General features: G+C 42.5%; 1 pseudogene; it reads left to right on the forward strand.

Moving 5' to 3' along the window:
• Positions 1-487: 487 nt before the first annotated feature.
• LOC141270596 (uncharacterized) overlaps positions 488-12,469 on the forward strand; it is a 119,206-nt pseudogene continuing 107,224 nt past the window's right edge.

Below are 12,469 nucleotides of genomic sequence, written 5' to 3' on the forward strand. Positions count from 1 at the left end.
CGTACACACGCGGCTCTGCTCCGTACACCTCGTACACACACGGCTCTGCTCCGTACACCTCGTACACACGCGGCTCCGCTCCGTACACCTCGTACACACGCGGCTCTGCTCCGTACACCTCGTACACACGCGGCTCTGCTCCGTACACCTCGTACACACGCGGCTCTGCTCCGTACACCTCGTACACACACGGCTCTGCTCCGTACACCTCGTACACACGCGGCTCCGCTCCGTACACCTCGTACACACGCGGCTCTGCTCCGTACACCTCGTACACACGAGGCTCCGCTCCGTACACCTCGTACACACGCGGCTCTGCTCCGTACACCTCGTACACACACGGCTCTGCTACATCCACACTGTAAACCCCTCCTGACCCCACACATAAACTTCAGCTCATCCAGCACCATGACAACCAGCACAGCAGAGTCCTGCATCCACTGAGGCCCCTGATCATGTGACCCCTGACTCCTCCCCTCCTGTGACCTCATCACAGGTCCTGTGTGCACAGAACAGCCATATATGTGGTGGCGGCTCTGCAGGTGGAGGTATGTGGAGAGCCCTCATTACTGGGCGCAGGGGGCATTAACCCCTTCAGCACGGAGACTCTTTTGGGGTCTTGTGTTGCCCCTTTATAAGAATCATAAGGTTTTTGTTCTGTTTCCTGTAATAGATACATACGACCCAACTATGGAGACAGGAAGGGAGGAAACGTATTGTTCTCATAGTACAGGGCCCCATTACTGGTCCCACAGTGTAATGCCCCCATTATGCCCTTTATACAGTATGTATGATGCCCCCCACAGTGTAATGCCCCCATTATGCCCCTTATGCAGGATTTATGATGCCCCCATTATGCCCCTTATGCAGTATGTATGATGCCCCCACAGTGTAATGCCCCCATTATGCCCCTTATGCAGGATTTATGATGCCCCCATTATGCCCATTATGCAGGATGTATGATGCCCCCCACACAGTGTAAGGCCCCCATTATGCCCCTTATACAGGATGTATGATGCCCCCACACAGTGTAATGCCCCAGTTATGCCCCTTATACAGGATGTATGATGCCCCCCACACAGTGTAAGGCCCCCGTTATGCCCCTTAGGGCAGAGCCATACGGCCGGCCGTATTTCTCTTGTGAAGATCGCATCATGCTGTCCGGCACCTCTTCTGACCTGAGCTTGACAGCTGCATTGAAATCCATCATGGTCGGATCAGGATAGGTGTCGGGCCAGTCCATTCAGTGCGATGTGATCATTGCAAGAGAAATACAGCAGTGTGTATCTTACCTTAGGCAATATGTATGATGCCCCCACACAGTATAAATTTCCCACAGTACTGCCACCCCTCACATACAATATAATGTTACCACAGTACCAGCATCCCACCACACAGTATAATATTCCCACGGTACCGTCACCCTCCCCCATACAGTATAATGTTCCCACAGTACCTCCATCCCCTCACACATAGTATAATGTTTCCACGGTACCTCAATCTCCCCACACACACTATAATGTTCACGCAGTAGCTTCGACACCCACACACTGTATAATGTTCCCACAGTACCGCAATCCACCCACACAGTATAATGTTCCCACAGTACCAACATCCACACACACTGTATAATCCCACAGTACCGCAATCCCCCCCCCCCACACACACACAGTACAACCCCTGGCAAAAATTATGGAATCACTGGGCTCGGAGGATGTTCATTCAGTTGTTTAATGTTGTTGAAAAAAAGCAGATGACAGACATGACACAAAACTAAAGTCATTTCAAATGGCAACTTTATGGCTTTAAGAAACACTAAAAGAAATCAAGATTAAAAATGTGGTACTCAGTAAGGGTAATTTTTTTCAGACCAAGCAGAGGGAAAAAATTATGGAATCACTCAATTCTGAGGAAAAAATTATGGAATCACCCTGTAAATTTTCATTTACAAAATTAACACCTGCATCAAATTAGATCTGCTGTTTAGTCTGCACCTAAAAAGGAGTGATCACACCTTGGAGAACTGTTGCACCAAGTGGACTGACATGAATCATGGCTCCAACACGAGAGATGCCAATTGAAACAATGGAGAGGATTTTCAAACTCTTAAAAGAAGAAGAATCGTCATGCAATGTTGCAAAAGATGTTGGTTGTTCACAGTCAGCTGTGTCTAAAATCTGGACCAAATACAAACAACATGGGAAGGTTGTTAACCCCTTTACAACCCAAGGTGGTTTGCACTTTAATGACCAGGCCAATTTTTACAATTCTGACCACTGTCACTTTATGAGATAATTACTCTGGAATGCTTCAACGGATCCCCCTGATTCTGAGAATGTTTTTTCGTGACATATTGTACTTCATGATTGTGGTAAAATTTCTTCGATATCACTTGCGTTTATTTGTGAAAAAAACTGAAATTTGGCGAAAATTTTGCAATTTTCAAAATTTGAATTTTTATGCCCTTAAATCAGAGAGATATGTCACACAAAATAGTTAATAAATAACATTTCCCACATGTCTACTTTACATCAGCACAATTTTGGAACCAAAATTTTTTTTTATTGTGGAGCTATAAGGGTTATAAGTTGACCAGCGATTTCTCATTTTTCCAACAAAATTTACAAAACCATTTTTTTAGGGACCACATCATATTTAAAGTCACTTTGAGGGGTCTTTATGACAGAAAATACCCAAAAGTGACACCATTCTAAAAACTGCACCCCTCAACGTGCTCAAAACCACATTCAAGAACTTTATTAACCCTTCAGGTGCTTCACAGGAATTTTTGGAATGTGGAAGAAAAAAATTAACATTTAACTTTTTTCACAAAAATGTTACTTTAGACCCAATTTTTTTTATTTTCGCAGGGGTAACAGGAAAAAATCGACCCCAAAATATGTTGTGCAATTTCCTCTAGGCACGCAGATACCCCATATGTGGGGGAAAAACACTGTTTGGGCGCACGGCAGGGTTCGGAAGGGAAGGAGCGCCATTTGACCTTTTAAATGTAAAATTTGCTTGAATAATTAGCGGACACCATGTTGCATTTGGGGAGCCCCTGATGTGCCTAAACAGTGGAAACCCCCCACAAGTGACACCATTTTGGAAACTAGACCCCTCAGGGAACTTATCTAGATGTGTGGTGAGCACCTTGAACCCCCAAGTCCTTTACAGAAGTTTATAACATTGAGCCGTAAAAATAAATGTTCACATTTTTCCCACAAAAATGTTTTTCAGCCCCCACTTTTGCATTTTCATAAGGGTAACAGAAGAAATTGCACTATGCAGTTAGTTGTGCAATTTCTCCTGAGTTAGCAGATACCCCATATGTGGGGGAAAACCACTGTTTGGGCGCGCGGCAGGGTTCGGAAGGGAAGGAGCGCCATTTGACTTTTTGAATGTAAAATTTGCTTGAATAATTAGCGGATGTGACCCTGATGTGCCTAAACAGTGGAAACCCCCCACAAGTGACACCATTTTGGAAACTAGACCCCTCAGGGAACTTATTTAGATGTGTGGTGAGCACCTTGAACCCCCAAGTCCTTTACAGAAGTTTATAACATGGAGCTGTGAAAATAAAAAAAATCAAACTTTTTCCACAAAAATGATGTTTTAGCCCCAATTTTTTTATTTTCACAAGGGTAAGAGGAGAAAATGGACCCCAAAATCTATTGTGCAATTTCTCCTGAGCACGCCAATACTCCATTTGTGGGGAAAATACAGTGTTTGGGCGCACGGCAGAGTTCAGAAGGGAAGGTGCACTGTGTGACTTTTTGAACGCAAAATCGGCTAGAATCGAGAGCGGACGCCATGTCGCGTTTGGAGAGCCCCTGATGTGCCTAAATAGTGGAAACCCCCCACAAGTGACCCCATTTTGGAAACTACACCCCTCAAGGATTTTATCAAGGTGTATAGTAAACATTTTGAACCCAGAGGTACGACACAGAATTTGATAACATTAGGTCATCATATTGAATATGTTGTCATTAGTCTTGAGCGCAAGTGCTCACTACTTAAGTTTGCATCGGGTACTCAGGTATGCACCATGTATCACTGGTGCTCAAGTGAAATGCTCGAGTCCCCGCCCGCATGTTTCACGGTTATTAGACACCCCCCCCCAAAAAAATATGCGGGGATCGCTCATGCATGGCAGGCAATCCTGGAGGTTTTTTTTGTCCGCGAAGCATATGGGGCGGAGACTCAAGCACCCGCGATACTCAATGCATACCCGAGCACCCGATGCAAACTCAAGTAGCGAGCACTTGCGCTCAACACTAGTCGCCATATCGTCATCTTTTTTTTTTTTACTTTTGAAAAAAAAAACATCCAACCCTAACTCTAGCCTAACCCCAACCCTAACATTAGCACAACCCTAATCCCAACCCCAGCCCTAGAGTTTATTTTTTACGCCGTTCCTAGTGCGGTATAAGTGATTAGATGACCTTATTCTTCGGGTTGGTGCGACTACAGAGATACCAGAATGATATCGGGTTTTTATGATTGACAGCTGTCACACAATAAAAGACACATATTTTGTAAAATCTAGTTTTTGCATCTCCATATTTTTAGCGCGATAATTTTTCCATATTTTGGCCGACAGAGTCCAGTAACGGCTTGTTTATTGCTTGATGAGTTGACGTTTTTATTGGTGCCATTTTCAGGCACGTGACATTTTTTGATCACTTTCTATTCCAGCTTTTGGGAGGCAGAATAAACAAAAACCAATAATTCAGGAATTGTTTTTTTTTAATTTTTTTTTATTCTACTCCGCATGTGGTAAAATTGATAAGGCAGCTTTATTCTTCGGGTCAGTACGTTTACAGCGGTACCACATTTATATAGTTTTTCTATGTTTTGGCGCTTTTACAAAATAAAAGCTATTTTATAGAAAAAATAATTTTTTTGCATCGCTTTATTCTGAGAGCTATAACTTTTAGATTTTTCGGATGATGGAGCTGTATGGCGGCTTGTTTTTTGCGGGACAAGATGACGTTTTCAGTGGTACCATTTTTATTTATATTAGTCTTTTTGATCGCGTGTTATTCCATTTTTTGTTTGGCGGTATGATGATAAAGCATTGTTTTTTGCTTCGTTTTTTATTTATTTATTTATTTTTTTTACCATGTTCACTGAAGGGGTTAACTAGTGGGACAATTTTATAGGTCAGGTCGTTCCGGACGCGGCGATACCAAATATGTGTACTTTTATTGTTTGTTTTTGTTTTTTTTTCATAATAATATTTATTGATGGGTACATTATATTTTTATTTTTGGTGGATTATTATTTTTTTTTTTTTTTAATATTTTTACAATTATTATTATTATTTTTTTTTTTTTCACTTTTAGACAGAGTTTTTTTTATTTGTTTACTTTGTCCCACTATGGGACTTTCACTTTTTTTATTCTGATCGCCTGCATAGCATAGGGATGGAGCACCATCCCTGTGCTATGCAGGCTGTCAGCATTGCACAGTGAGAAGATAGTTTGGTCATGTACTGCGCATGACCAATAAATCTTCCTGCTGTCTGGTGACCCGGATGTTGTCATGAAGACATCGGGTCGTCATGGCGACACCCGGGAAGCCGCGGTAGACAGCGCTGGAGCCGGAAGAGGAGGTGAGTATTGCGATCACCTCCCCTTAGCCACCGCCGTGCTACCATCAACTTCGATCACAGCATTGCGGGGGTTAATGTGCCGGGAGCGGTGCGGGAGGCCTCCCTGCACATAGTACCGGGTGTCAGCTGTGACAATCAGCTGACACCCGGCGGCGATCGCGCCCGCACAGCCTGTGTGCGCGCGCGATCGCCATGACGTACTAATACATGTCAGGCTCTTAAGTCCCAGGGCACAGATGCGTATTAGTACGTCATGGGCTTTAAAGGGGTTAAAGGCAAACATACTGGTAGACCAAGGAAGACATCAAAGCGTCAAGACCGGAAACTTAAAGCAGTATGTCTCCAAAACAGGAAATGCACAGCAAAACAAATGAGGAATGAATGGGAGGAAACTGGAGTCAATGTCTGTGACCGAACTGTAAGAAACCACCTAAAGGAAATGGGATTTACATACAGAAAAGCTAAACATAAGCCACCACTAACACCTAAACAGAAAAAAAACAAGGTTACAATGGGCTAAGGAAAAGTGGACTGTGGATGACTGGAAGAAAGTCATATTCAGTGATGAATCACGAATCTGCATTGGGCAAGGTGATGATGCTGGAACTTTTGTTTGGTGCCGTTCCAATGAGATTTATAGAGATGACTTAATGAACTTAATGAAGAGAACATGCAAATTTCCACAGTCATTGATGATATGGGGCTGCATGTCAGGTAAAGGCCCTGGGGAGATGGCTGTCATTACATCTTCAATAAATGCCCTAGTTTACATTGATATTTTGGACAGTTTTCTTATCCCATCAATTGAAAGGATATTTGGGGATGATGACATCATTTTTCAAGATGATAATAGATCCTGCCATAGAGCAAAAACGGTGAAAATATTCCTTGAAAGAAGACACATAAGGTCAATGTCATGGCCTGCAAATAGTCCGGATCTCAATCCAATTGAAAATCTTTGGTGGAAGTTGAAGAAAATGGTCCATGACAAGGCTCCAACCTGCAAAGCTGATCTGGCAACAGCAATCAGAGAAAGTTGGAGCCAGATTGATGAAGAGTACTGTTTGTCACTCATTAAGTCCATGCCTCAGAGATTGCAAGCTGTTATTAAAGCCAGAGGTGGTGCAACAAAATACTAGTGATGTATTGGAGTGTTCTTTTGTGTGTTTGTTTTTCATGATTCCATAATTTTTTCCTCAGAATTGAGTGATTCCATATTTTTTTTCCCTCTGCTTGGTCTGAAAAAAATTACCCTTACTGAGTACCACGTTTTTAACCCCTTACTTACCGGGGACGTATTAGTACGCATATTTGCGTACCCTCCGTTCAGTGAGGGCTGCTGCGCTGAGCCCTCACTGAACGGAGCACATGTCAGCTGATTCTTACAGCTGACATGTGCCCGCAACAGCCGCGGGTGGAATCGCGATCCACCCGCGGCTGTTAACCAGTTAAATGCTGCTGTCAATCTCCGACAGCAGCATTTAACGCGCGCTTCCGGGTAGCGCGTCATAAGCCCCGCCCACCGGCGACCCCGTCACGTGATCGCGGGTCGCCGATGGGCGTGCATGACAACCCAGGGTCTGCAGCAGACGCCTGTGGTTGTCATGATCTTGTCGCTATGAGCGCCACCTAGTGGTCGGCGCTCATAGCACAGGACCATTTCTGCTGCATGCAGGGGATCTGCTCGTCCCCTGTATGTAGCAGAGGTGATCGGATAGTTGCTGCTTCTAGTCTCCTATGGAGACTATAGAAGCATGCAAAAAGTAAAAAAAAAAAAGTTTTTAAAAATATAAAAAAAAATAAAAAAATATAAAAGTTTAAATCACCCCCCTTTCGCCCCATTCAAAATAAAATATATATAAAAAAAAAAAACCACATACACATATTTGGTATCGCCGCGTTCAGAATCGCCCAATTTATCAATATAAAAAAAGAATTATTCCGATCGGTAAACGGCGTAGCGAGAAAAAAATTCTAAACGCCAGAATTACGTTTTTTGGTCGCCGCAAAATTGCAATAAAATGCAATAACGGGCGATCAAAACATCGGATCTACCCCAAATGTTATCAATAAAAACGTCAGCCTGGCACGCAAAAAATAAGCCATCAACCAGCCCCAGATCACGAAAAATGGAGACGCTACGGGTCTTAGAAAATGGCTCTATTTTTTTATTTTTTTTTTTTTACCAAATTTTGGAATTTTTTTTCACCACTTAGATATAAAAGAACCTATACATGTTTGGTGTCTATGAACTCGTAATGACCTGTAGAATAAGAAGGGCAGGTCAGTTTTAGCATTCAGTGAACATGGTAAAATAAATAAATAAAAAACAACTGTGGTATTGCACTTTTTTTGCAATTTTACCGCACTTGGAATTTTTTTCCCGTTTTCCCGTAGAGGATATGATAAAACTAGTAATGGCGTTGAAAAGCACAACTCGTCCCGCAAAAAATAAGCCCTCACATGGCCATATTGACCAAAAAATAAAAACGCTATGGCTCTGGGAACAAGGGGAGCAAAAACGAAAATGCAAAAACGAAAAATGCTCCGGGGCTTAAGGGGTTAATCTTGATTTCTTTTAGTGTTTCTTAACCCCTTTACAACCCAAGGTAGTTTGCACGTTAATGACCAGGCCAATTTTTACAATTCTGACCACTGTGACTCACATGAGGTAATTACTCTGGAATGCTTCAACGGATCCCCCAGATTCTGAGACTGTTTTTTCGTGACATATTGTACTTCATGATTGTGGTAAAATTTCTTCGCTATCACTTGCGTTTATTTGTGAAAAAAATGGAAATTTGGCAAAAATTTAGCAATTTTCAAAATTTGAATTTTTATCCCCTTAAATCAGAGATATGTCAGACAAAATAGTTAATAAATAACATTTCCCACATGTCTACTTTGCATCAGCACAATTTTAGAAGCAAATTTTTTTTTTATTAGGGAGCTATAAGGGTTAAAAGTTGACCAGCGATTTCTCATTTTTCCAGCAAAATTTACAAAACCATTTTTTAGGGACCACATCATATTTAAAGTCACTTTGAGGGGTCTTTATGACAGAAAATACCCAAAAGTCACACCATTCTAAAAACTGCACCCCTCAAGGTGCTCAAAACCACATTCAAGAACTTTATTAACCCTTCAGGTGCTTCACAGGAATTTTTGGAATGTGGAAGAAAAAAATGAACATTTAACTTTTTTCACAAAAATGTTACTTTGGACCCAAGTTTTTTTATTTTCGCAGGGGTAACAGGAAAAAATGGACCCCAAAATTTGTTGTGAAATTTCCCCTGGGCATGCAGATACCCCATATGTGGGGAAAAAGCACTGTTTGGGCGCACGGCAGGGTTCGGAAGGGAAGGAGCGCCATTTGACTTTTTAAATGTAAAATTTGCTTGAATAATTAGCGGACGCCATGTTGCATTTGGGGAGCCCCTGATGTGCCTAAACAGTGTAAACCCCCCCACAAGTGACACCATTTTTGGAAACTAGACCCCTCAGGGAACTTATCTAGATGTATGGTGAGCACCTTGAACCCCCAAGTGCTTTACAGAAGTTTCTAACATGGAGCCGTGAAAATAAAAAAATCAAACTTTTTCCACAAAAATGATGTTTTAGCCCCAATTTTTTTATTTTCACAAGGGTAAGAGGAGAAAATGGACCCCAAAAGCTTTTGTGCAATTTCTCCTGAGTACGCCAATACCCCATATGTGGGGAAAATGCAGTGTTTGGGCGCACGGCAGAGTTCAGAAGGGAAGGAGCACTGTGTGACTTTTTGAACGCAAAATCGGCTGGATTCGAGAGCGGATGCCATGTCGCGTTTGGAGAGCCCCTGATGTGCCTAAATAGTGGAAATCCCCCACAAGTGACCCCATTTTGGAAACTACACCCCACAAGGATTTTATCAAGGTGTATAGTAAACATTTTGAACCCAGAGGTATGAAACAGAATTTGATAACATTAGGTCATCATATTGAATAAGTTGTCATTAGTCTTGAGCGCAAGTGCTCACTACTTGAGTTTGCATCGGGTACTCAGGTATGCACCATGTATTGCGTGTGCTCGAGTGACGTGCTCGAGTCCCCGCCCGCATGTTTCACGGTTATTAGACACCCAAAAACAAACATGCGGGGATCGCTCGTGCATGGCAGGCAATCCCCGCAAGTTTTTTTTGGCCGCGAAGCATATGGGGCGGAGACTCGAGCACCCGCGATACTCAATGCATACTCGAGCACCCGATGCAAACTCAAGTAGCGAGCACTTGTGCTCAACACTAGTTGCCATATTGTCATCTTTTTTTTAAAAAAAAAAAAAAAAAACAACCCTAACCCCAGCCCTAGCGTTTATTTTTTACCCCGTTCCTAGTGCGGTATAAGTGATTAAATGACTTTATTCTTCGGGTCGGTGCGACTGCAGAGATTCCAGAATCATATCGGGTTTTTATGATTGATAGCTATCACACACTAAAAGACACATATTTTGTAAAATCTAGTTTTTGCATCGCCATATTTTGAGAGCTATAATTTTTCCATATTTTGGCCGACAGAGTCATGTGACAGCTTGTTTATTGCGGGATGAGTTGACGTTTTTATTGGTGCCATTTTCAGGCACGTGACATTTTTTGATTGCTTTCTATTCCAGTTTTTGGGAGGCAGAATAATCAAAAACCAACAATTCGGGAATTGTTTTTTTTTTAAATTTTTTATTCTACTCCTCATGTGGTAAAATTGATAAGGTAGCTTTATTCTTCAGGTCAGTACGTTTACAGTGGTACCACATTTATATCTTTTTTCTATGTTTTGGCGCTTTTACACAATAAAAGCTATTTTATAGAAAAAAATATTTTTTTGCATCGCTTTATTCTGAGAGCTATAACTTTTTTATTTTTCGGCTGATGGAGCTGTATGGCGGCTTGTTTTTTGCGGGACGAGATGACGTTTTCAGCGATACCATTTTTATTTATATTCGTCTTTTTGATCGCGTGTTATTCCATTTTTTGTTTGGCGGTATGATGATAAAGCATTGTTTGTTTTTTGCTTCTTTTTTTTTTTTACCGTGTTCACTGAAGGGGTTAACTAGTGGGACAATTTTATAGGTCAGGTCGTTCCGTATGCGGCCATACCAAATATGTGTACTTTTATTGCTTGTTTTTTCATAATAATATTTATTGATGGGTACATTATATTTTTATTTTTGGTGGATTATTTATTTATTTTTTTTAAAATATTTTTACAATTTATTTATTTATTTTTTTTTTTTTTCACTTTCTGACCGTTTTTTTATTTGTTTACTTTGTCCCACTATGGGACTTTCACTTTTTTAATTCTGATAGTCTGCATAGCATAGGGAGGGCGCACCATCCTTGTGCCATGCAGGCTGTTAGCGCTGCACAGTGAGAAGATAGTTTGGTCATGTACTGCGCATGACTAAAAAATCTTCCTGCTGTCTGGTGACCCGGATGTTGTCATGATGACATCGGGTCGTCATGGCAACATCCGGGAAGCAGCGGCAGACAGCGCTGGTGGCCGGAAGAGGAGGTGAGTATACCGATCACCTCACCTTAGCCACCGCAATGCTGTTATCGAGTTCGATCGCAGCATTGCGGGGGTTAATGTGCCGGGAGCGGTGCGGAACCGCTCCCTGCACATAGTACCGGATGTCAGCTGTGACAATCAGCTGACACCCGGCGACGATCGCGCCCGCACAGCCTGTGTGCGCGCGCGATCGCCATGACGTACTAATACGGGTCAGGCTCTTAAAGCCCAGGGCACAGACGCGTAATAATACGTCATGGGCTTTAAAGGGGTTAAAGCCCTAAAGTTGCCATTTGAAATGACTTTAGTTTTGTGCCATGTCTGTGATCTGCTTTTTTTTCAACAACATTAAACAACTGAATGAACATCCTCCGAGCCCAGTGATTCCATAATTTTTGCCAGGGGTTGTATAATGTTCACACAGTAGTGTCAGCCCCCCCCACACAGTATAATGTTCCCAGAGTACCGTCACCCCCCCCCACACACACACACACATAGTATAATGTTCCCAGTGTACCGTCATTCCCCATCACACAGTATAATGTACCCACAGTACTCAGTTATCCACCCCACACAATATAATGTTCCCACTGTGCCGCCATCCCCCCACACATGATATAATGTTTCCACAGTACCACCATCCCCCCACACACAGTATAATGTTTCCACACTACCGCCATCCCCCCACACACAGTATAATGTTCCCACAGTACCGCCATCCCCCCACACAGTATAATGTTCCCACAGTACCGCCATCCCTCACACACAGTATAATGTTCCCACAGTACCGCCATCCCCCACATACAATATAATGTTCCCACAGTACCAGCATCCCACCACACAGTATAATGTTCTCACAGTACTGCCACCCCCCCACACAGCATAATGTTCAAACAGTACCGACATCCACACACTGTATAGTGTTTTCAGAGTACTGCCACCCCCCGCCCACACATAGTATAATGTTCCCAAGGTACACCACCCCTCCACGCACAGTATAATGTTCCCACAGTACTGCCACCCCCCCACACAGTATAATGTTCACACAGTACTGCCATCCCCCCATACACAGTATAATGTTCCCACAGTGCCGCAATCCCCCCCACACATAGTATAATGTTCCCAGTGTACCGTTATTCCTCCTCACATAGTATACACTATGTGCAGAATTATTAGGCAAGTTGTATTTTAGAGGATTATTTTTATTATTGATCAACAACTATGTTCTCAATCAACCCAAAAGACTCATAAATATCCAAGCTTAATATTTTTGGAAGTTGGAGTGTTTTTTTTTTTTAGATTTGGCTATCTTAGG

The sequence above is a fragment of the Phyllobates terribilis genome, unplaced genomic scaffold, assembly GCF_046119375.1.
Source record: "Phyllobates terribilis strain yellow unplaced genomic scaffold, ASM4611937v1 Scaffold_5__5_contigs__length_657084704, whole genome shotgun sequence".
Classification (NCBI taxonomy): domain Eukaryota; kingdom Metazoa; phylum Chordata; class Amphibia; order Anura; family Dendrobatidae; genus Phyllobates; species Phyllobates terribilis.